General features: G+C 42.1%; 1 protein-coding gene across 7 annotated transcripts in view; it reads right to left on the bottom strand.

Moving 5' to 3' along the window:
• Sulf1 (sulfatase 1) overlaps window positions 1-20,818 on the bottom strand; it is a 162,613-nt gene that overhangs the window by 110,165 nt on the left and 31,630 nt on the right. For 2 of the 7 annotated variants that reach the window (XM_063257431.1, XM_063257428.1), the window contains exon 1: window positions 20,144-20,323. The exons of 4 other annotated variants lie outside the window; for them this stretch is intronic. The gene's annotated coding sequence lies outside the window, so the exon portion shown is untranslated. Of the gene's footprint in view, window positions 1-20,143; window positions 20,324-20,818 lie in introns of those variants that run through there. One more of the 7 variants, XM_005008254.4, reaches the window with a different exon arrangement.

The following is a 20,818-nucleotide window of genomic DNA, read 5'->3' as shown; positions in this document are numbered from 1 at the left end:
TGCTTATATGAAATCTGCTAGTGAGGTGTGCTATTACGGATTTACAAGGCAGGTGTGGGTTACACACCTCTAATCCGACAAACCTGCGAGACCGAGGCAGGAAGGTCACAAGTTTAAGCTCACCCTGGGCAATTTAGTAAGACCTTTTCTCAAAATTAAACAAATGGGAAAGGACTGAGGATGCAGCTCAGTGCTGAAAAGACAAAAACATATTTTTAAAAAGAGAGATGCCTTTAACACAAAAATGCAGGACTTCTTTGCTGCTGATTGCTGCCATTTACAGCAGTCTGAATATAATTCTTTTTTTGTAAATTGACTTTTTGATCATAGGAAAACAGCTAGATAGACTTTCAAAAGGCCAATTCAATTTAGACGAAAAGCCACCGTAGTGCTTTGGAGGACTAAAGTAAATGACACCGCAGTCTGAAGTTTATAATCCTGCTATATGCTGAGAGGCAGAAATCCCTGAAGGTGGACGCAACATTTGCCAGTGTTATGGGCTGAATGCTAAAAACAGCTTCTCCTACTTTTAATTATAGAAGACTTGTCATTATTGTCCTCTAGTACCTGCAAAGATGTAATCTTCACTTTTGATTCGATCTTAAAGGATGTAAGTAAGCTTTGCACGGAATCAGCGCCACACTGTCACTGATCTCCAGGTAACAGGTATTCAGTTGTTTAATGTATTTCTCTGTTGCTTAGAAAGGCACATGTGACCGAAGAACTTAGATATTTATTTCAACATTTCAACTAAAAGTGGGCATCCTGACTCTTGTGCATTGCCTGAACAACAGTCCTTTCATCCGGTTGTATCTGAGTGCTGGACTTCATGTTAGGTATGGGAATGCAGAGGTGAATGGGCCCTGTCACTGCCTCGAAGGATCTCACTATCTATTGAGAGAAACAAGGTAGAAACAAAGTTTGAAATCAAATATGGCAGTTGTGACCACAGGTATGATGGAGTCACTGGTGTCCGCCTGGTCCTCAGAACACTGGACAAAGGGTTATGTGAAGCCACTATCTGTGGCATAGAAAGCTATGATCCCTGAGGGAAGGGACCCAAGTGACATACATCCCATGGTGGTATCTCCTGCCCTGGTACACAGAGGTAAACCTAGGTGGAGATGAATGAGGAAAGAGTGCCATTCAGGGGTGTCACAGAACGTGTCAGACAGAGCATGACAGGAGAGAGCCACAAGAAGGAGTCTAGGGACCTGTAAGACTCCCCTGATGGCCTCGCTGAGTACTAAGCTATGAATGTATAAAATGGGACTCTACAACTTTGGTAAATGGATGATTACTAGAGGGTGAAAAACTTGATTGCACATGGCAAGGAGACACCTGAGTGAACAGAGCTCACGGAAGACAGATGACTCACGATCACACGTGAGCAGAGACTGGGAAGGCCCCGCCTCAGGAGCAGAGCTCAGGGACTGACCATGATGGGTTGACCCAAATGTTTAGGAACACTCTTTCCATCAACTGGCTCATGTACCGGGGCATCAGCTGCTTGCCAAATTAAAACACAATGTTTTTGAAAAGACAAAAACTAGATACTCCATACTATCAGAGTAACAATATCCCATAGCCAAACAAATACTACTAATACATGAAAAAGCAAGAAAATATGACCTGTCCCAGGAGAAAACTCTGTAAATAAAAGGAGACTCAGAAGTGACAGAGAAGATGGAATCGGCAGATGTGGATTCTCAAATTGCTATTATAAGTATTCTTCAGGAAACTGTAGATGTTAGGAAGAGGTAGTGGAAAATAGTCAAAACCCAAGAGAGTTTCTGGAGCTGAAAAGTAGTGTCTGAAATGAAAGGCTTTTTGAAGAAGTGACTTCCGTCTCAGTGACAGGCGGAGGATGAGGGAGGAGCTGGACTGGAGTGGTCGCATCCAGCCTTGCAGAGACTGGAATCTGGGCCCACTGAACCCTAAGAACTTGCATCAAGGTGTCAAGGGGGTCTTTCATTGGATTTTACTGATCATTAGCTTTATTTGTGAGTATTTGTAAAATCATGGTTAGATGGGGTTGAACAAAGGCTAACCAAATTTAAAAACTCAGAAAGGTAAAGATTAATAGCTGACTTTAGGGGCTGGGGATTTAGCTCAGCGGCATAAAGTGCCTGCCTTGCAAGCAGGCAGTCGTGAGTTCGATCTCTGGTACCAATAAAAAGGGGAAAAAAAAAAAAGCTGACTTTAAAAAAAGCAATAATAGGGGCCAGGGGTTTAGCTTAGTGGCACAAACGCCTGCTTGGCAAGTATGAGGTCATGGGTTCGATCCTTGGTACCAAAAAAAAACCCCAAAACAAAACCCAATATTATATGTATGCTGATAATACTTTCCCAATATGTTCCCATTTATCTTGCCATTTGACCCCCTCAACAGTTGTTACACATATGCAAAGATATAGTTTAAGTGTGAAAAGGCAAGGTGTCGTGGTTGCTATTGCTTGGGTTCCACAAAGTGGGAGCTGTGCCTGACGGGCTTCTCTAGAGTCACTGGTATTCTGACTCTGTCTACATTTTGGAATTACGAGACAGACTGATATTATCCACATTGTGTATTACTAGATCTTAATAACGGTTACCAAGCACGAAGCATTTTACTAAGTATTAGGCCTTGCTTGAGCCTTCACTGCATTTGAAATCGTCTTCACCTCAAACATTGAGGATGGTATTATCCTGGCCTCTGCTTTCCAGATAAGGCCACCGAGGCACACAGAACTGAAGTCACATTTAGAAATTGGCACAGCAGGGACTCAAATCTAAGCATTCTGGCTCCTAAATCCCGTATCTAAACCCTGTACCACACCTCTTTCATGCATCACTATAAATTAGGGGGGGGGGGCAGGTTTCCAATTTAGGAAGATAAGATACCTTTGTAGTCTCCCTGAGGTAGGGAAGGCCTTTTTGCCACATCACTGTACATACTCTAGTGTGTGCATTTTCAGGCATTCACAACACCTTGCTGCTCAGTCTGGTTATAGTTATAATCAAGGAGAGGTACGGTCCTGCTGCCCACATGAACCAAGGAGAACAAAATTCACGTACTTTGATAGAATTATTGCCTGTCACCTCTAAGAGTTAGTTGTTGCCAGAACAGTTGTTCACGCACGTACACACAAGCCACACAGACTGTCTTCATATTTCCACGACCAGAGAGAAAGTTCTTTAAAATAGAGGGCTCCAAGTAAGAAATACAAGCTGCGTTCTTCTCTTTTCACCCAGAAGGGACATTTCAAAGCTGATACAGTATGTGACACAGTTGAAAGCAGTACCTCTATACATCAATGCTTGGGGTGGAAAAAGCAACAAGAACACAGAATATTTCCCTGAGAGAAGCCTTTTTGTGGCAGGAACTGGTGGTCAGAAGTGTGTCACTTTTAGCCTCTAGTCTCTGTGATGGGGGCACCCAGGTGAAGGCAATTTCTCAACCAGATTGGTGCATGACAAGACCCAATCAACAATGAAAAAAAGCACACTGCCTCTGGAAATTAGGCTTAAACTTCTTTTTTCTAATAGCAAAGATGATCTGGAGTTAACATTTAGTTGAATTCCCACAACCATGTATGTATTCCCATACAATACGTGGCTATGTGTTTCATTTCTAATATAAGTATTTAAACTGGAAGAGATTATTCATCCTATTTTATTTTTTGGTGTTTTAATTTTATCAATGCTTTGGATACGTAGTGATAATCCCAGTAATTCTATACTGCCTCTTCTTTACAAAACATTTCTGAATTTTTTTCCAACCATGAAAAAATATACATTGGGATTAGTTTATTGGCAGTGAGCGACATAAAACCATAAGAATATTGAAAGAGAAATAAGGCCCTGGGTGCAGCGCAGTATTCCAGGAACTAATGACTACCACAAAATATCTTAGCCTTTTAACATTACAGCAACAGGTTAAGTTTGAGTGGCTTCCTATACTGCTTCCCCCTAAAGTGCTTGCACATTCTTTACCCGAGATTTATAAGCTCAGTGACGGAAAGGGCATCTGCACATTCTAATTTGGTAGAAAGTTTTGGAGTAAATAAAACATCTAAAACCAGAACCCAAGTCTTGATTCTCGGCAATGTTATTTTGGAGAACAGAACTGCGTGACTCACTTGACTATGCATACTTGTCATTGGGAGGGAGACTCAGAATATCCGAAACCCTCCCAGCAGGATGCTGACTACTCTGAAGGTCACTGGGCCATGTCACATGGCCTCTGTGCATTGTGTAACATTGTCATACTTGTGCTTGGATAGAGCCAAATCTATAGGCTGCAAATAGACTTAATCTTTGGAATATTCATATTTTATGTGATAACTAAATGCTTTTTTAATGTAGAAAAGATACCAAATCACTTTCGTGCAAAATGATTTGGAAATAATTTTAAAACTAATTTTATGGTGCATCCCATCATAAGAAGCCATGACTAATTTATTTGTTTGTAACGAGTATCTTTGCTTAGAATGCACCTGTGTTTTGCACACTGTCAGTAGGTCATGGGCTTAGTTGTCTTTAATGGCTACCAAAACAATTTAAATATTATTTAGAAAACTTGGGAACTTCTGATAGTGTTGACACTTTGGAAATATTTTAGTTACTTTTAAAATAATTATCTTCCCTCAAAGATCTTATAGCCAAATTACCTATCATTTAAAAAATACCTCAAAAAGACAAAAGACCAAAAACTAGGCACACATGTGTGCACACACACTTGTGACACATGTCTGTAATCCCAGCACTCTGAAAACTGAGAAGAGGACTGCAAACCTGAGACCATGCCTCAAAATAAAAAGTTTTAAAAGGGCTAGGGATATAGCTCAGGGTAAGGCTGTGGTTTTGATTCTCAGCATCATAGGAGAAAAAGTACCAAAAATCACTAATTTACTTTAGAATTTAACACAAAGGGACTCCCTCCTTAAAATGCCCCTCTTTATATTTGGCAGTCACATTCAAAGCAGTTTTCAAGTAGATTTATCCCATATCCATCACAAGATCTCTCTACCCTACATTATATCAACTTTCCTAATAATTTGACAGCAAAGTCATAATACAAGTATGAATTGCCAAGGTATTATAATTTATTTTTTTACATTTTCATGTGATATATGAAAAAGACTCTGACCCTCGATATATACATACACCCAAAGACTAGTGATTTAACAAAAGAGAACATTTTCTAAAAATTCTCCAGGCTACAGATGCCAATGTAAAAAAAGCCTGAACAATTCTACTATTATACTCCTGTAGATAAAAAAAGAAAGCCTCTGCCAATGCCTTATTTGTTTTAAGCTCTATTAATGCAAAAACAACAGATCTTAATAACAGGATTTGACCTTTCCACCTTATTATTCCAGGGATGGCTTCTTCGAAAGTCTAACCTTCATTTATAATTATGATGCACTCCTGTGAAATCTAAGCAGATAAATGAGGTCAAATTAGGATACCACTGAGAGAAGAAACTTAAAATTGAAAGTATTTGCCACAGGAACTAGAAACTCAAAATCAACACAGATCAAATGCCTCTTCTGTAAGCAGAATTAATCAACCTTATTAATGCTAACATAACACAAGGCAGCATTTCTTTTCAGAAAGTGACTTCCTGAAACTTTCTACTGAGGAATACATTCTGTTTTAACTTTAGTATGCCATTCAATAGTGTCCTACCAAAAAAGAGCCCCCATTTAAAACATCTGGCCTGGCTCCACATTGTATAACGGCATTGTTTCTCCCAAGTGAGTATGTTGCAAGAACCTGGACCCCTTCTCTATTCTAAACTGTGACACGGTGACATTAACAAAAGCTGGGAACCCAGTGTGGGCCGTTGCACCACAGGTCAAGATGATTCTGTGGGTTGGGGGGTGGTAGCTTGGGTGGTATGGGGGCCAAGGCTTCATGAGTGTGGAGGTTCTTTGGCCTGAGAAACACCACAGCAAAGTAATCTCTCAGAACAACTTGCCATACTGAGCACAGACCGAGACTATTGTTGTGTGACCTCATTTCATTGCAGTGATTGTCCCGGTAAAGAATGACATCATCCCATTCTTTTTTCTTGACAGTCACTTGTATCCTCCAGCCCCATCCTCACCGTAATTAAACTCCGTCCCTCCGCCTTCAGGAGAATAACTATATTCCTCTTAGCTTCCTGCTCAAACCTAATCATCATGGCAAGAGCAAAGGGTTTGCATCTGGTCTGCCAATATTCGTGCAGGTTGTTTCCTCACCACATCAAACAAAGCAGCATTCTCGTGGTAGCTGAGGCGTACTGAGAAGGCCCTCTGCAGGCACCCGTCTTGGTCAGATAGAAGCGAGAGGACTCAGCTGAAGATGGCACACTGTGATGCGCACAACACTTCTCATCTGATTGATCTTTGATATTTTTTTTTGAACGTAAACTCAGCAGGCTGGGGGTGCAGCACAGTGGTCCAGCTCTTGCTTAATATGTGTAAAGCCCTAGGTTCAATCTGTGCAGAAACAATAAGCAAAAATACCCACTCCAACTCACTGACTTAGAGGACATACTGTTCAAATAGACCCACTAACTATGTGCATACACATGCACAAATGTGTGTGCTTTTCTATTCTGGCCCTGGTTTATTATTTAGATCTCTGCTGAAGGCACTTGCCAAAGCCTTTTAGTCTCAATGAACAAAAGGAGGATGCAAAATACTAGAACACTGGAAACATGTGTTCATATATGTAAGCCTAGTACTTGGGAGGCTGAGGAAGGAGGATTATGGGTTCAAGACTGGCCTGAGCTATAAAATGAGACCCTGTCTCAAAAATACAAATATCACAGCAAACAAACAAAGAAACAACAAAAGATAACACTGAAATGCAGCCAAATAGAACGGCTATCTGAAAGAGGGCAATGACTGAAATTTTATCTCTTGCAGAGGAAAAGCAAACACAACTTGTATACTTCCCATTCATGAAACAGAGTAAGGCACACAAATCTAAAAGAACTAGGGTGACAATGTAGAAACTGTTTTGCAATAATGGAAGAGGAGAAAAAAAGAGAATAAAACTCAAGTACTTCCATGCTTTTAGTTACGTCAAGTGTGAAGTTGCTCGTTTGGGAGTTGGCAGTGTAGTGGTGGAACACTTGCTCTGTTGGCATGCACAGGGTTTGATCCTCACTACTGTCAAAATATTTTAAAACTAAAAAAATGTATATAATTATAGCCATTGTAGGTCAAAATTAGTCTAAAGCAATTTTCTATTATTCTACTTAGTACATATGTGCATAGAAACGCTGATTGGCTTCAGTTTTGTGTGGCTTTTTTGGGAAGAGCAGTAAAATTGGTATGTTTTTTGAGACAGTCTTGACAGCCCAAGACTGGCCCTGAAATGTGTCGCTCATGTTGTCTAAGCCTCAAGTACTAGGATTACAGGTGTGTACCACCATGTGTGTGTATGTGTGTATTTAACTCTGTTAACAATTCATGTTTGACAGATGTTTCATTGTTTGACTATGAATACACACTGTCAAATGACAATATTCTAATGCCATCTTAAATGAGAAGTATTCAAACCTAAGAAAGTTGTACCCAAGAGAAAGCTTTTCTTTAAATGTTTACCGGGTCCCAAGTAATTTTAGTGGTTTTTTAGGGTCCATATCTAATACTGATTCCTTGAAAATTTTAAATGCTAAGTCACTTATATTTAAATTGATATATTGAATATTGATTAAAGAAAATATTAACAAAAATAAAGCATCAGGCAGGCACCACTAAAGCATACGTATGATGACAAAATGTTCAAACCCAAATAGGCATCAACAAGACTGGACAAGAGCTTCATTTCCTGAGGAACGCCATGGCTGCTGTTGAGTCATCCTAGCTGTGTGCACCAAATCTTGCTGGACACTGCAGTTTGAGTCCAGAAGGTACAGTAACAGGCATTCATGTCTTGGCAAGTATACTTGAAGCTGAAAACCAGGCTCCACAAAAATACCAATCTGTTCCACAGGTGTGAATACTTTTTTGAGTCTTGAAAATCTCCCCAAAATGGTGAGACTAAATTATCCTTTTGGTGTTTTGCCATGTATGAATATGACCTATCTTCTCCTGGAACAAGAGCTATTCTGGCAATCTAACAAACAGAAGATGCTGGACACATGCTTACACCGTTTCCTTGTTCTGTTTCTTGGTTTATGTATTTTGGAGGTGATGCCAGGGTCAAAGAACTACAGGTAAACAGCCATTTTTAAAAAAATCTTTTGGAGACAGGGTTTCACTATGCAGCTCAGGCTGGCCTTGAACACACTTTGTAGCTCTGGTTGGCCTTGAACTGTCAGTGATATTCCTGCCTTTGCCTCCCGAGTGCTGGTATTACAGGGATATGCCATCACTTCTTAAAACTGGAAAATATTAGGAGGAAAGCACGCTATGAGCAGAAGCAGTGAAAAAAGACCAGGGCAACATCCGAAACCACATGGCTCATTAAAGTGGTCATTATTTTATAAGACTGACCGTCCACACACACACACACACACACACACACACACATGGGACTTGTCTCTTTCCACAGAAACTGACTGGACTTGAAGACTGGGGACATGTGAATACAGATGTGGTGATGGGAAGTGACTCAGCTGCTTATCTAACCCAGCTCAAACTACGGACTTGGGAAGGGAAAGAGGTCTCTGAAGCTGTAGTCAGTCAGATATTAAATTTGAATTTTCCAGCCCAAAGATGGAAAAAACAGACCTGAGCCAGCACTCACAGGCAGCGTACAGATTTTTAAGAAATCAAAGTGTCCTGTGCGTTAAATTTGACAAGTGACTCTGATCCACTAGTAGAGAAAACATTTATTTCTGTTTTTTTATAGTAAGAATATGCTGAAAAATGAAAAGGATATAATGTGTAAAGAGGAGAAATTTCCCATTATGAAAGAAAAGTGTGAAATCAAAGATTACTGACCACATAACAAATAACATAGCACTTCAGAAAAGTGACCTTTTCCTGACACACACATGGGTATGCACAGACACATCCATGTACGCTAAGGTAGATGCTTGAAGAAATCAGATCTGCAGATGTTTCTTGGGAAAATAAAGGGGGGCCCCCAGTGTTAAGTTCTTCCAGTTTTTCTCTAGTTAATTTACAGCTTTTCTCTAGTTACCGAAGTTCAACCTCTTTCAAAAAAAAAAAAAAATTGATGCAATAGGCTTGAGCTTCACAAAGAAATGTCTGGCAAGTTGACTCAAAAAGATAAAGAATTTGAATGAAGTCACATCTCCATCCACTGACCTTAAATATCTTGTCTAGTTTTGGAATATTTTCTTCTCTTGTCTGGAATTTGAAGTAAGTAAAGGAAACCTCTCTTTTGAACTGCATCGCCTGACTGCTGATTTTGCTTGGATGACAAGCTCCTTAGTGTAGTAATGAGGCCCTCGTTCAATCAAGCATCTGAGAGGAGAGGAAGCCTCCTAAGGCCGAGGTCTCCAGTCAGACACTCACTTCTCCCCACAGATTCTTCCACCCCCTACCCCTCTCCCTTGTTTGTAGAATGAAGACAAAATGTGTATCCTTCAAAAGATAAACCTGAAATTCAAGCCAGATGTAAGACTCTACTAGGTTTTTGCTTTTTGTGTGAGAGTCATGAACATTTTGGTGACGAGAGGACTGCTTCCAAGCCAACTTGGGTCAACACAAGGTTGGGAAAGAAAATCAAGCTAAGGACAATGAGGTTAAGGAGTAGCAATCTGAAGCCAAAAGAACTCAACAGCTTCCACAGCAGTGTGTTGATTGGGGTATTACTGACATTTGAGAAAAAACGCTAAGGAGTGTAAAGTCACACAAATTCAACCCCTGAGAATGTTTTTGCAACCTGGGCTGCAATCGCTGAGGTGGGTCGGTCTGTGCCACACTCTCTCCTTACCGGTGTTTGCCTGGGTGGCCAAGAAGCTGTGAAGACAGGCGGGGAGCAAGGCTGCTGAGGAGGGGAGGTGCCCTGTGGGGCTGAGTAGGGCTGGCCCGCCACTCCTCCCCTTTAGCCATTTCTCAGAGCTCTGACATTCCCCAGCATGATGGTGGGTGGATGTCAGGTGACTTAAGACCTTTTTTTTTTTTTTTTAGCTCTTTCAGCCAAGAAGACTGAGAATGTCACAGGAAGATGTAGGGCCCTTGACTCCCTCTCTTTATGCTAGTTCTTACTATTATAATTAGTCAAGAGATAAAAATTTGATAAGAATACCTCTGACAATTCTCTGCAATTATTCTGCCTTGAAGAACCTGCATGTTATCTGCCAAATCCCTTCCTCAGCAGTGGGGGTGGGTGGCGGTCAACACCTACGAGGGACAGGGACAAAAGTGCCAGCAGCTGCATCTTGTCAGCAAGTCCTGTCCTCTTTCAGAGGTTGCTTTCATGGCTTCCAAAAGAGAAATTCAGGAATAATACTCATTAAATTTTATCGCAACTGATTTTCTGATACTCACTTGTTAGTCCCCTAAAGCTACCAAGGGAGATTCAGTACTTTTGTAGAAATTTCCCTTTTTACCTGCTCCTTTTCATGGGAAACACTTCTACTAAAATCACTTTATATTGTTCTTTGCTTAGAGTTCATAGAGCCAATGAAGAAGAGTTTCTACTTTAAAGTTTATAAAGTATTCCAAGTTTAAAAGTTAGGTGACATCTAATTTCAGATGGGAATGCTGAGGGAATATTTGTGGGAATATTTTAGAGGAAAATGTGCTGAATCATTTATAAAGTTTTATAAATTTATAAAATGTTAAGGTTGCTGTAAGCTATTATTTGATGAATAGCAAAGGAAGCATTTACAAGAGGCTAAATTTGTTCATATTCTGTGTTTATGACAGTTGACAAATGTAAGTGACTAAAATAATGCAAATAGTTTAAGAGGAAACATCTATTTTAGTGCATCAAGTATTTGATGAAGCAACCTTGCTATTATTTATAACACACTTTAACATATACACTATACACACACACACATGACATGGTGCATGCCTGTTATCCCAGCACTCTAGGAGGCTGAGGCAGGAATATCACTAGCTCAAGTCCCACCTGAGCGCTTAGTGAAATCCTATTTTGAAATTAAAATAAAAAGAGCTAAGGATATAGCTCAGAGCCTGGGTTCAACCTCCAGTACCATGCACACACACACAGAAAAGAAATAATACCAGAACAGTAGGAGTGACAATAATACTTCAAAATTTTCTTGGCATTTAAGTTTTTTCTCTTGCCCACGTAAAATAGCAATGTTTAACAAAGCATTTCAGTCAACCTGTCTATTTTCCCACTGCACAGCTATTTGTGGACATAGGGGTAGGGGGGACTACTGGAGGGGCAGCTGGCTTCCTCCCCGCTGGGAACTGGCTTTGGTGACTCAGGTTGACAGTGAGCAGCCCCAGCTCTTCCCTCTCTCTGAAAGCACCTCTCCTACAGTGAGATGCCTGAGGCTGGCCTTGGGGTTGCACAGCGCAAGCTTCCTCCCAAGGACACCCCTATCCCTTCTGTTTCTACTGTAATAGCCTCTGAGCTGCTCCTCTGACAGTTTTAGGCCACACTCTGGGGTCTGGTATCCTTCGCTCAGGAAACCTTTAGAATACCCTCTCCCTGTGCTCTTAATCCTGGGAATCAGGGTGTTCTAGAACTTCCGTGCCTTATTCCAAGTCCCTGAAAATAGCCCAAATTACTATAAGCATCACACATGTGCTTATCTTTTAATAATAAAATAATTGAGAGGAGATATAAATGCTCATGTCATCCTGAGCTTGCGTGAAGTTAAAATTTACTTTTAACATCTGAGCTGGTGTGTTTAGCGTGTGTAAAACCTTAGATTCCATGCCCAGCATACACACAACATACACACAAAATAAAATAAATCTCAGTGTAATGCCCAAAGATCCGGCTGTGGTCAGCTGGCACAGTCTAACGTTCCAATGATACCCACCACCCTTTCTGAGACTGTTCTGAACATGTTTTTCAAAGCAGCAGATTCTTAACTTAAATGCCTGAATTACGGGTTATAGCAATTACTATGTGACCTGTGTGAGCAAGGAATGTAATGTCTCTATGCTTCAATATCCTCCTCTGAAAATGAGGATTAAACATGGTGTCCACACTGCAGGGTTAACAAGAGGACTGTATGAGAACATCCATGTGAAAAGTTTTGAAGAGTTCCTGGCACACAATAGGTGTTCCATAAATATTGCTAAATATTGCTTGGGCTGATTTGTTTTTAAAGTCAGTACTAAAGATACAACTTCTCTTGCATATTTTCAGTGACAAGGCATTTAAGGGCATGCGGGTGTAGGTGAGTGATATAGCACTAGCCTAGCAACAAGTGATAGGATGGACCAGCGACCAAAGCACTCAGTTCCACAACCTGGTCCTCAGCCACTCACAGGCTGTTCTTTCATGTGAGCCAGTTCGGTAGTGGTTTGTTAGGCATAGTACAGTATGCAAGGAGAATATTTTTCTTTGCCAATTTCATTTCTGAATATCTGATTAAAACAATTTTCTTTTTCTTTCCTTCCTTCCTTCTTTCTTTCTTTCCTTCCTTCCTCCTTGTAGTACTATTGATTGAACATAGAGCCTTGACATGGAGCTATATCTATAGTCCTTTTCATTTTTTATTTTGAGGAAGGGTCTTGCTAAGTTTTCCAGGATAGACAATCCACCTGCCTCAGCCTCCCAGTATACTCAGATTACGGGAATGAGCCACCACGGTTAGCCAAATTTATCCTTTAGTTTCAGTAAAACTATATCTTATTGGTTATAATAGCACTCGTTTATGGTTTTGCTTATAGTTAGGTTTAATTATTCTGGATTTCAATGATACAATAATTTGTAGTCAGCCCCCCATCCGTGGGTTCTGTAATACAGATTCAGACAACCAGATAAAAATATTATTGAAATGTTTATATATTTAAAATGGACACAATTTTCTTTTTTGTTATCATTCCCTAAGCAGTCCAGTGTGACAAATATTTGCATGGCATTAACATTACTTTGGCTGTTGTGAGCAATGTAGGGCGGGTTAAAAGTGTACAGGAGGACGTGTGCAGGCTATAGAAAGATGCTGTGCTCTTTGTATCAGGGACTGAGGAATGGCAGGTTTGGAAATCTTGGGGCGGGGGGGGGGTGATCCTTGAACTGACCCCCAAAGGTCACGCAAGGCAGACTGTGATTTTGCTGCTTCACTGGCAGTTCAGTAGGTAGCAACCCTGAGCCAGCACTGGGGTGTTGTGGCCTGTGGCCTACTTGGTGTTCAAGTTGAGAAACAATTCTGGACAGCACCTCAGCCCCCTTTCTTCAGCTTCTATTCTTTTTAAAACGTGGTCTTGCTATGTAGCCCAGACTGGCCTTGCATTTGCAATCCTCCTACCTTAGCCTTCTAAATGCTGGGATTCCAGGTATGCACCACCACCCCTAGCTAAGCCTAAGCTCTCCTGCTTCCGGAGACCTCTCCAAACTTCCCTGCTGTTCGGCACCTGAAAAAGTCTGCTATTATCCACATATTAAAATTCTGAGGTTTTTTGGTTTTTTGTTTTTTGAGACAAGGTCTTCCTGTGTAGTCCAGCCTGGACTCGAACTTACTATGTAGTCCAGGTTGGCCTTGAACTCACAGTAATCCTCTTGCCTCAGCCTCCCAATTGCTGGGAGTGCACCACCGCATCCAGCTCCACATATTAAAATTCTTAATACCACTTGCTCTGGGATCTGCTAAAATCCCTTTTCCGAAAATCCTCAATTCTCATTTGACTCTCTCACCAGAACGCCTGACATTTACAATGTGTGCCACACAGTGCAGCACTTTCTTATGTCGTCCTGCTCTTCCTGCTGTGGCTGTGATCGTACAGTCTGTCTGGGTCAGGTTTGTGGTTATTTGCTTTCTGGTGGTGCTGGGGATGGAACTGGGTCCTTGGACATGCTGGGCCAGCATCCACTGCAGAACCACACCCCAGGCCTCTGGTTAGGGTTAGACTCCTCAGAGTGACAGCTGTTGCTTGGGTTTTGAGTCCAGTTTATACTGTCGTCACATGTGGTGCCAGTGACTTAGTTACCAAGCATCTCTGCGAGCAGGGTCGGTATCTGAGTCACATCCCAGTCCTTGTATTGTTTCAGAGTTTATTCAAATTTTGGTTAAATATACTATATTCTAATCAGCCAGGCACACTCTTGTAATCTCATCACTTGAGAGACTGAGACAGGATCTTGAATTAGAGCTTTGTTTGCGCTAAACTATGAGATTTCACAAAAAATCAAAATCAAATCTGAGCTCCTGAGTGGTTGGTTCTTCAAGGAAGCATGACTTATCCCACAGCCTTAACACTGATAAACATATACTCGAAAGGACCAGGAAACCAGTGTCCTAGCTGGGAGCCATTTGCTCATTTTCCTTTAAGTAGGACACATTTTTGGTAAGCAATGATTCCGTGTGTGTGCATGTGTGTCAGGAGGGAGAGAGGCTGGAGGTGTGGTTCAGGGGCAGAATACTTGCTTAGCATGTGTGAGGCTCTGCTTCAATCCCCACAGGAAAGGAATGAAAAAAGGAAGGGAGGAGAGAGAAAAGAGGAAAAGAGAGAAAGAATTTTCATGATTCTCAGGTTTTCTGTTCCTCAACTGAAAGAACAAGGTACGATTGATAGACCTCCCAAATCCCTTCTTATTCCACAAATCTATCTGTACAATATGCATACAATATCCACAGGTAAGTGTGGGTGAATGCCAGAATTCTACCTGTTGCTGATTTGTCAGGAGGTTAAGCATGATACTTTGCTCTCCCTGAACAATCTGGTTGGCTTTTCTATGTTTGTGGGCTACTACTGCACTTCCTACTCATGAATCCTGCTACACAGCAGCTAGATGGTGGGACTTCAACTCGCCTAGCTTTCTGAATTGTTCAGAAACTGAGCTGCATTTCCTGACTCTTGAACTTAGTAAACTCATCAAATCTTGCTGCAGAGAAATACCATTAACATAACCGTCCTCATTGGTAAACACTAGCACCATTCAGAGTTAGCAAAGTGCTCAAACAGTAACTGATATTTTTAAACTGTGAGCTGGAGGCATTTTCTATATTGTACAACACATCATGTAAACAGATGCGTAAGGTAAATGTTTATTTTTCTTATGCATTTGTCCTTTAGTCATCCCCTACAAGTGACTTTAGTTTTGCTGTTGAAGTGCATTCTGCCTTTATGTTGGAGAGTAATAACTGGTTCCAAACTGCTGTCCCTGAAGAGATGGGGGAAGATCCAACCCGCCCTCATTAGGACACTTGCACTGAACCACACAGATCTCGCCATTGTGGACAATGTATTGTGGACAGCGCATATGGGACCATTATTACTTCATGCACAATGACATGGGACCAGAAAACATGTGAGCAGGAAGCCAAACCCAAGAGCGAGCTGGGAAGAGTCCAGCTTTCTGTGAAGCTTAGAAATGAAGCAAACTCCAGCAATGCTTGGGGCTCAGGTGCCTGGGGGCTGCACAGCTGCGACTTATCCACTCCTCACATGGGCCATAGGCAAGCGCAGTGGCTCAGGCTGAGCCTGGCCTGGAGTAAATCATTATGTTTGCAAACCTGAAAAGACTGTGAGGAGTGCAGCAATTACTTAGGAAGCCAAGACTCTAAATGGCTTCAGTAATCTAAATGTGCTGTGGCCAGCACCATATATGGAAGCCCAGTATATGCTTCATACTTTTATTTGTGCTAGTGGGAATTCCCCTCAAGTATTATAATAAATAACAGTTTATTATAATAAGCTTTCCCGTGACGCTAGTTCATCTTATTCTAAAGTATCTATTTCATGATTATTTTGCATAGCCAAGACATTAGTTAGTAGTTCCTTTTGGGAAGACTTTTTTTGTTGTTATTGTTTTACAGCAAAAGAATTTCAGTAAAAATAGAAACTATTTTTCAGCATTTTCAAAGTCAAAGATAACTTGTGAAGTCTGGTAGATTTTGAGATGAGCTATTAAAATCCTTACAGAATTCAGAGTATAACCAAATGCTATGTTTCTAATAAGTGATTAAGTCTTTTATATTTAGGAATGGAAATAAAAGAGTTTCTTTAAATGTGCTGACACTGTTCACCCACCAGAAAGAAATATTATATGACTTTACAAAACACACCATGAAATCTGGGACTACATGGCATCTGCTCTGAAGTGCTTAGGTGGGGCAAGAGCTCTGAACCCCAGGAAATCTGAGAGAAACTTAGCCAGAGAAGATTAAGTGCTAAGTGTAGACAAGGTGAGAGGGATAAGGAAACTGAGGTCATCAAGTAATCAGACTTCAAAGATTTAAAAGTCACAGCTTCCTGTCTGCTAATCGGGTTTTCATTCATTCAAAACATTAACATTCTTCCAGCTGTCATTGTTTAAAAATTCACAAATATCACCAGACATCCCCCAGCCCTAGTCCAGGGTGAGAGCTGCTTCCTGTCACACAGAGGAAGGGTGAAATGGCAGGAGGCAGGTCATCCACTGTCCAGGTAAGAAGTTAGCTGTCCTGCTTCAGTCCCTGAGTGGGTCACAGGAAGCGCAAAGTCCCTGCTAAAGAAAGGGCATTTTTGTTGTTGTTGTTGAGTAAATATTCTTTATGAGTAGGTGCTGCTTGTAGATAAGTATCTGCCTGCTCACAGATCTTTCTTCTTAGCCTCTGTCCACTGCTGAAGGCTCAGTGGGAGCAGAAATTACTCTCTTTGAGGGGGCACATGGAGAGATTGCTTAGACATGGCCTTCCTGTAGAAAAGCTAATGGGGCCACAATTCACTGAAGGCAGGGACACAAAAGCCTGCAGGAACCCAAGATTAAAGACAGCAGGGAGACAGGATGAAAGTGGTAACGCTAGGAGTGCAGATACTGATGCTTCTTGGGGACATCAGAACATAAGAGGGGGAGCTCGGTCTTTATAGTTCTCCTCAAAATTATAGAAAATCTAGCCTTCTTATACTTTTTCTAAAAATTGCTTTCTTTAAAAATTACTTTTCATTTTTAGCCAGCATTGCAATCTGACTCCTCCTGACATTTCCTCCTCTTCTCGCTCCCAAAGAACTATTTTTTCTGTAAACTTGTACCTCCTCTTGCGTTACGGTTATTCTATTACAGCTACTTAGGGGTCCAATCGCAAAACTGCTATGATGGGGTTTCCTTTCCATCATTCCATTTACCCAGTTCCGAGGCAAGAATGTCCCACCTTCTAAGTATGTCTGGAATCTGAGCCTGTTGTCACCTATCCACCTAAGGCCTTCTGCATTTCTCGCTTTACACAATAGTCTCTCAGCTGCTCTCCCAGGGTTGCTGCCCGCCCACACTTCACGTGGGCTACTGGATGCTTTATAAATATCTTTCTAGGCCGGGGTTGGGGTGCTTCAGTAGTATATGCAAAGCCCTATTTGGAACCCCCAGCATGGCAAAAATAAATAAGTACAAAATACTTCTAAAACGTAAATCACATCTACTCTGCACCTTCTTAGCTTCACACAAAACTCACTTGTGTCTCCCCGCTGATCAAAGTCTCTCCAAAGTTACTGAATTTGAATGTTCAAGGAGGTTGTGCTACAGTGTTTCCATCACTGAGATGAATTTGCAGCAAACAAAATAGCCCAGATAAACAAAGCTACTTAGGCTGGAAATACAGGTCAGTGGTAGAATGCTTACCCACCATGCAGAAGGTCCTGGTTCAACACCTAGCACCACTCCCTAAAAAATTACACATTGGTCCAAATAGTGTGTTGGTGACATAGTGGACTGACATTTGGGCCTGCTTTTTAGCTTAATGTGAAAGTAAAACAATCACAGGTCCGAGGCTGGTCCATGGGTGAGTTTGTTTCACTAGAGCTCACAGGTCCAAACAGCTGGGCAGGAAGTGCCAGCGTAATGACTGGACCCCCAATAAATCTGCGTGCTGCTGGGTGTTCCTCGCACCTCCTGCACCATCCGGCCCCCAAGCTGGCTTGGACCCTCTGTTGTCCTATGCTATCTCTTCTGCAATGTCCTCTCTTCCCTGTCTCCTGCTTGTCCTTTAAAACTCAGACAGTCAACATCAGCTTTGTGAAAAATTCCTCTGGTTTTCTCAGCAAGAGATAACCTCTCTTGCCTCAGTATCCCTGTGGCTTTGAACACAGGACTGTTTTTGCAGGTACCATAGGGCTATGAATACAATCTGTTGTTTTGTCAGTCTCCTCACATTATGTATCAGCAGTGCACATAATCCATAACACATGCATAATAAAATGAAGGAATTGAATGAATGGTAAAAAATAAGAGTAAATGGAAAAGCCCCCAAATAGACTAAAACACTGTTTTCACAGATTGCTAAAGCCTTTTCAGCAATCTTCTCTTTGCTTTGGAGTAGGTAGCACTGGTCCTATTTCACAGATATGAAACTTGAGGTTAACAGTCTTAAGGCTCTCGAAGGTAACCCTATAAATCAAGCAATGGCCAAAACAAGGCTCAAATTCAGATCTTATCAAATCTGTCTTTTTTTCTACTGTGACTGTGTATGCCACTGCCATCAATGTTAAGATTCTATGGCTGGTCTTTGTAATCAAACTAGCTAGAGAACAGAATTCAATTTTAAATTTAGGGGTAAAAGCACCCTAGGATCTGGTCTTATTTTCAAGTTTAATTATGTAGTAGGAGCTGCAGATAGTTTGAAGTAGAAATATTATTTAAAGGGAATCTCAAAAACAGATATGCTTGTTAAATAATGAAACATAGCTCCACTGACAGAAATTTGATACAACATTTTTCGTTTGGATATTACACTATCATGTGAAACACTGAGTACTCAACAGATACAACAAATATGTAAGTTCAGCTTTTGGGGGCCGTTTATGATCCAAACCAGCCAAGATTGGTGGTGTACACACATAATCCTAAGCATTTGGGCAGCTGAGGAGGAGGATCATGAATTCAAGGCAACTTTGGACTACATAGCAAGATCTTGTCTCAAAAATCAAAGTTCAAGATAACTAAATATGACCCCCTCCTTTTTTTTGGTACCAGAGATCAAACTCATAACCTTGTGCTTGCCAGGCAGACACTCACGCCACTGAGCTAAATCCCCAGCCCCCAAGATAATTAAATACATATATAGTGAATACAGTATTATACATGGGTTTCACACTTAAAGCTTATCTACAATGAAGACAACCAAGCTCAGTAACATAGCATGAGAACATCTCTTTTTTTAACCTTATAACCAATTTCTTAGTTTTCTCACCTGAAATACTAAGGTAATAGTTTTCTCTAATTCGTAGTATAACAAAGTATAATCATGGTTTCGTAAATGCAAATTACCCCAAATAGAACTTTATTTTCTTGGCTTGTTCAATTGGCAAATCACAGTTTCTGTGTGTTCAAAAGCTGTCTTTTTGTTAGTTATTCTCAATCCACTGTTTTAAAGTAGCTTCTCTGAGCCATGAGCATCACCCCTGAGAAAAATACTGTGTGAATTTCATCATTCTTCCCGGAAACTCAATTTAATCACGGCTCTGGATTTTGCCAAGGCTGAAGAAATTAAGTCCATGTTCCTTTAATATGAAAACCCCTCAGCCACGCAGTGAAAAAAAACTTTAATACAAATCAACATGTTCATTAGAGTTAAGTGTTTTGAACAGTTTACACAAGGGGGTGCCAGTTTCAAGCCCACACTAAGAAGTGGAATTTATTCCTGAGTGTGAAATGAAACTTTCAACAATATAGTGAACTGAAATTGTGAATATTCGCAAGGGAGATAAACTGAAGATCAGAGTGGTTGCCAGTGTTGCCTAAGAAGGCAGGTGAATAACCAGGACATTCATATCTAGAGGGGTGGAGTAGAGACAGAGAGACAGAGAGAGACAGAGAGACAGAGAGAGAGAGAGAGAGAGAGAGAGAGAGAGAGAGAGAGAGAAGCAGGATGCCCTCCAAGTGGCCAGTCCAGGTGCCTCCTGAGTGCTGTTTTGCTAAGTGAGCTATCAGAAGCTTCCTCCTTCACCCCTCTTATCCCAGGGACCACGCTGGGTGCAGGACTTCGCTCAGAAACACGTTTTCTATCAGCCCCGAAGAGACTTGAGGGGAAGGAGTAAGTGACATGCAGTGCTCAAGGGCAGCCAGGAAAAGTTCCTCTCCTCCCCCTGCTGAGAGTCAGGCAGAGCATCATACTTACAGGCGCCGCCTTGCGAGTCCTCTCTAGAGAAAGGGCGCTGGGAGCCGGGAGGGGACGCAGGAGCGCAGACAAGGTGGCAGCCGGCCTTGCGTCCTCCTCCGGGGCGCAGGCATTGTCCCTTATCGGCCCTGACCTCCGAGGAGCCGGGGCCGGGAAGGCCCGCCCTCCGCCCTCGGCCCGCCCGCCCGCCCGGCCGGCCGCAGCGCCCCCTCGCTCCGCGCCCCAGATGAGGTCGCCGCCGGGTCCCCGAGGGCGCGCGGTCTGCGCAGGGCGCGCGGGAGGCTGCGCGTTATATAAGCCCGCGCATCATCAGCATCATCACCATCCTCATCCTCATCCTCGCACACCCCCGAAGGACCGGCGCTGCCAGACAAACAAGAGACGGTTCCAAGAAGAGGAGGAGCGGAGACAGAAGTTGCACTGGGGGTGAATTTCGGGACACTGCTGAACTGACTGGAAAAAAAATAGGCAACTCAATATGTGTATGCAAACCTCGGCAAACAAACTGCCTGCAGCTGGCCGGCGGAGGAGGGGCGGCCCGGCCCGGCCCGGCTTTCCAGGCGTGCGGTTCCGGCCGGCACCCGGCACAGTAGCTGCCCGGCCAGGCTCCGCGAGCGAGGCGGCGGCCCGCGGTGATGGGAAGCACGGATGGTCCTGAGCTCGGCGGGGGCTCGG

Source organism: Cavia porcellus, unplaced genomic scaffold (genome assembly GCF_034190915.1).
Source record: "Cavia porcellus strain 051 isolate PalLab524CR breed Dunkin Hartley unplaced genomic scaffold, mCavPor4.1 scaffold_10, whole genome shotgun sequence".
NCBI lineage: Eukaryota > Metazoa > Chordata > Mammalia > Rodentia > Caviidae > Cavia > Cavia porcellus.
This window is presented reverse-complemented; position numbering and strand designations above follow the sequence as displayed.